This window comes from Frankliniella occidentalis, unplaced genomic scaffold, assembly GCF_000697945.3.
Source record: "Frankliniella occidentalis isolate FOCC.00 unplaced genomic scaffold, Focc_3.1 Scaffold72, whole genome shotgun sequence".
NCBI lineage: Eukaryota > Metazoa > Arthropoda > Insecta > Thysanoptera > Thripidae > Frankliniella > Frankliniella occidentalis.
This window is the reverse complement of record NW_026267202.1, coordinates 488,212-493,336: the sequence shown is the minus strand read 5'-3', so window position 1 is coordinate 493,336 and position 5,125 is coordinate 488,212. Positions and strand designations below refer to the sequence as shown.

At 43.5% G+C, this 5,125-nt stretch overlaps 1 protein-coding gene across 1 annotated transcript in view; it reads left to right on the top strand.

Moving 5' to 3' along the window:
* The window catches only part of LOC113210415 (glutamyl-tRNA(Gln) amidotransferase subunit B, mitochondrial), a 15,669-nt gene extending 11,880 nt beyond the window's left edge, over positions 1 to 3,789 (top strand). The window contains exon 12 of the transcript XR_008011262.1: positions 532 to 3,789. The gene's annotated coding sequence lies outside the window, so the exon portion shown is untranslated. The remainder of the gene's footprint in view (positions 1 to 531) is intronic.
* Positions 3,790 to 5,125: the final 1,336 nt, after the last annotated feature.

The window sequence follows — 5,125 nt, the reverse complement described above, 5'->3', positions numbered from 1 at the left end:
CTCCTCCCTCCCTCCCTCCCTCCTTCCTTCCCTCCCTCCCAGCTGGCCCGTTGGTTCCTCTCGGCCCCCCATGCCCGCCCCGCTGTGGGGCTTCATGAGCCGGGGCCCGTGGGGGGCCACCACCGCGGCGCCGGCGCTACAGCTCTACGGGCTCGACGGCCACCTCTCGCCTCGCCGACAGATTAGCCGTGCACTCATTTCAGACTGCAAATTTATTCGTAGCCAGACTCAGTAACGTTTGCGCGGCGAGTTTTTTTTCGGGGGGGGGGGGGGGGCTTTTGCGAATCTTGCATCTTTCTGCGTTCCAAAAACATATGGCGAGTTTGTATGGTTAAAAAACAAAAGTCATTGGATTGGGAGACATTTACACACATCTCACTAGCATACTAAACATTTCGAAGCCCACATTCATTAGCTTATTATTGGTGCGTCTGATTCTGATTCCGAATGGCTTGGTCTTGCCAGGGGACACGCGTCCCTTGCGCTCGGTTGGTCTCTAAAAGCGTTCCTTGTCTTTCTTCTGTTGGACAGCTGTCACCGGTGGCGAGCGATGAGAAAAGGGAGAATCCCAGCGCCTTAGTGAAGATTAGTGTTTAATCTGGTTCTGTGAACTCATATATTGTGATTTTTTACGTTATTTGTGATAGTTGTTGTTTTATTTTATTGCTCTAAAAAGGGACTGATTTTTGTTGTTTTCCTCCTTGTTATTTTTTGTACTGCCTTGTGATCAGTCTTGTTTTCTGTGTTTGTGTAATTTTTTGTTGTTGGAAGAGTTACATATTGTACTAGAATCAACGAATTAAAATGAATTAGATTTTCGTGAATTAGAAAATGGGACGAGAGATTGAGAGATGCCGCAGGCTAGTTTTATTAAGTTTAAAAACTGCTTCAAGAAGACGCTCACTGTTTTTTTTATGATGTCCTAAATACAGCAATGTTCGACTCAGTCTTTTCTAACATTCCGTTTGCGTAACAGTGGGTATCGGTACTGCGTGCTCTCTGCTAGTCAAATTTTGGGGAACCCTTTTACAAGTTTTCCACCATTCACTTTTTTGTAAATTATATGGGTACATTTTTTTATGTGCTATGTTTTAATTTCCTGTAAAGTTACCTACAAATACAAATATATTTAATATATTTTCACAGCATCATGACTTTGTCTTGTGTGACTTTTTTAGTTCAATATCGGTTTGTAATGATAAGTACCACCTTTTATTGTAGAATGTTCACAATGTTTGTGTATATTTGCATATACTTCAGTATTCTGAGTGCCATTTGAAGTACTACCTGTTACATACGAGCTGAAGTATGTATGCTTCCAAATCTATTGTTGTATACCAATCTTCTCCTGTGAAGTAGTTGTGGTCCAGTTGGGTACTAGCTAAGAAAGTCACTTCGTGTGCTTTGAGAGCGCGTCAGATTATCAGCAGATATTTCGTTCTTAGGTGTTATTCTGTGATATTTGTTGCACAAGTAAATAATAATAATTTTACAATTTGAATATCTTAACTCGTCCTATACTTGTCCTGGGCGCGTGTTCTAGAGTAGGTAGGCCATGGCTTGTTTGCCAGTGTGCTGAAAGTAGTCGTCAAGCAACTGACTAAGCAGCTATATACTGGGTTTCAAGCCTCATTTGCTCTAGGACAAAAGACACCCCGCAAGTTGACATAAATAGTGAAAGGTACGATTGGATGGGTGCATGTTCCATATAAAAGTGCAACGCATTTTTGTATCATGTTGTCTAGCGTTCGAGATCTGAAAACTAAAGACTGTAGGATTGTTCTGAGTGTTGAAACGATTTTATTTACCGATGGAATCGTAAGAGAGAGCTCAGCAATTTAGTTAGGAAAGGGGTGAAGCCTAATACTTGAGGTGGTGAAGTTTATTATGCCTTTATTTTGAAAATGTGTTCATTTTGAGACCACAAAGTTTGGTGACTTTAATGTTCTGAATTTTAGATCTTTCTGTTTTCAGAGACTTTTCGTATTTACAAACAAAGTACCTATGTGCACTTGTTAGTTTTAACAAAATTGGATTGTCATACCTAAGAAATGTTTGCGAATTTGTTTGTGTGTAGGGACTTTTGTTACCATCTCTGCTGTTAGAGTCACGTCTTTTGCTGTTGCAAAAGATCTGTTTTGTAAACCTAACCTAGTCATTTTTGTTAATACGGGTTAGCGCTCGGAAGCCCCGTCCTAAAGTCTTCATGGCTCGTGAACCCAGCGGTCATGTGGTGCAGCTCTTCTCCAAAAGAAAACTCTTGTCTCATGCTAGACCATTATCCATTTTCTTAATCGGTGGTAGCAGCTCTCGTGTACTCCTGCAATGTAGGATCACGTGATATTTACCGCTTAGCTCGATGGTCGTCAAGTTCAAGTTGCAAGATTAAGAAAACAATGTTTCTAATTGTAATAGCGCTTTATTGACGACACCTTGTAGACAAAAAAAGTATTATCGATGTAGTTGTTTAGTTTATGCTGGTCAATGACCAGTTCTGTAATTGGAGTTCTGCTGCACGATGAACGGATTGGGATCGCTCGGCTTGTTAAGTTTTGTATCTTATTGATTATAGGATAGGAAAATCAATCGAGTATCTTGCGACCCAATTGCTCCAAAATTATCGGAAGTGGGAGTCGTCTACTAGTCAATTCTAAATTTTCGACTTCCTTATATGTCGACCATTACTTTAATTTTTAAATGTGTGCTTAGTAGTGAATTTTGATATTAGATTATACGTGAGGGTAAAGTGAATTTGATCAATAATAAGAAATTTTAATTTGGAAAACACGAGAAAGGAGAGATGCAACCTGACCAAGCATCATATTGTCTCTAATAAATTTTTAATGTTATTTTCGGAATCTCAAAAAACTTCCCTCTGTAAATATGACTCTGGTAGAATTGTAAATACAACTGAGAAACATGAAAGGACTGCAAGTACAATACTCCCGACTATTCTTGTAGGAAATGGTGTTTGTAAGTATGGATGAGAACCCATATCAAACGCTGTGTTATAAAGAATTTATTGGTAAGGTAATGGGTCCAGAAAGAGAGTACCGTTCGGAAGACCATACAAGATGTTTCAGCCTTTGCAGACCAGGAACTCATATCGATTTTATCCATAGAATGGTTTTCTTGTGGGATTTCTCGCCATTTCTTTGTCTTAGTGGCCTCATCGTGATTATTTTCCCTGATTTACCGAAATTACCTCAACTAAAAGAATAGCTTTAAATAAATAAGGATATTATTATGCATTTCGTGCCATTCTTTTGCCGTTATGTCGCGGCACTCCTTTCTAGTCAAAGTTTTTTTTCGCACTAAACGGTCAGAACTTGGAAAAGTACAAGTAATCTTAGACCACGATTATCCGTACCAGTTTTGAGATGAATGTCTTTCTTCCTTTTATTTTGCTTTTTTCCTACTCTCTATCAAACTGTGGCGCATGCCTGTGATTTCCCTACTTATTGTTCTTTCTTCACTAGTGCGAATAGTGATAGATCTATTTATTTTGCACATGTGTGTGCGGGTACATGTCTGTTTTGACTCTTGTTCCATTTCACTGAGAGTTCGTGCTCTTTTCCTTCTGTTTCGTTGATGTCGACGTTGAATGTTTTTATTCTTTCGTGTCAGCGCGCTTCTTTGCGGTTGCGCTCTGTTATTTGGATGTGGACTGATGGGAGTTAGTGGGGACGTGCAGCTCGACTCGAGTTCTTGTTTATAAATATGAGAAGTCTAAACTTATTTACTGTGAATTAAAAAAATTCTCAACAGCCAAAAAAACAAAAAAAGAAACTTTGTCCGCTCGTTTTTTTGTGCTTCCTGTTGTCTTTTACTACACACTACACTACAGTTTGCCCTTCACTCCACTCGCCCCGCCCCTCCTGAGCCGCCCAGGCCCAACGAAGCTTGTTTATTATTCGGGCTTGTTGCCTAGCAACACTGTTTTGGCCATTCGAACTGATGGACGGCGCAGGTCCTATCTCCGCGGAGCACCTCTTCTCCAACACTCCACCTTTGTATGTGTTTGCGATATTTGTATGTGTGCGTACACTCGTAAAACAAAGTGTTTAATTTTGCACGTCGATGGATGTATTAGTTTAAGCGTTCAAGAGTGCAAAGTTTAGAGACATTGTGGTGTTCACTACTAGAGCAGACTTTCGACATTTCCGAAACACATAATGTGCAGAATTATGATCTGCAAACCAATTTTGCTTGTGCATTGTTCGAAAACGCCCTCGTATACCACCGACGTCGTCCCTACACATAACTTAAACTACTTAAGTTTCCCCGCAGAAACATTAAACAAGTAAATTCGTACGAATTGAAAGACTAACTATGCCTTAAAGCGGTAATAGAACTCTTCTCTGCTTAAAGCTTAATGCGAGTGCCTTTCATCACACTTAGCTGTGCGAGCGGGACAAAGCACTCTAGGCTACGCGGTCGCTCGCTCGCTCGCTCGGGCCCCGCAATTTCCCCCGACCCAAACTTATACTTCCATCCTGTTTTCAGCCGCTTTGCTCCGGTTCAGAAGTTTAGTAAAAGTGTTGGCGGACAGAGGGAGGAATGGCTGATTCGCGTGCTCGGCGCTCTTTGGGGAGCCCGGCCCAATGGCGGGGCGAGGCGCAGGGCGAGGCGCAGCGGGGCTCGCGGCCGCCACACACTTAATCGCAAAGACCAAAGCCAGCTGCGGGATTGCACGACGTCACACGAACCGTCACACGAACGAGTTCGCCATTCTAATATTCCAGTCAAAAGAGTCCAGGTTATTGCCCCAGAAGCGGTAGAAAGAAGATTTCCGGCGGTCTCTTGCTTGAGTCGGCCGGCCCAGCCGAGCGGTGAGCCGGTGAGCCCCGAGCCGCCGCGACCGGGCCGAGCGGGGCGCCGGGCCGCGGCGGCTGTGGGACCGGGGCGGCGGTCATGACCGGTTCGCCCACGCCGCTGCAAATCTTTGCTCGCGGACGGGGAGGTGGTGGTGGTGGGGTCGTCTCGGGCCGCCCGGCCGCGCGGAGTGCCTGCCACACGAGGAAATGACGAGAAAGCCCGCCCTGCCCAGCCGCGCGCAACCAGTCGGTCGCACCTGCTGGTGAGCGGCGAGTAGGGGGTTTTAAAATTCGATTTTTTAAACCTG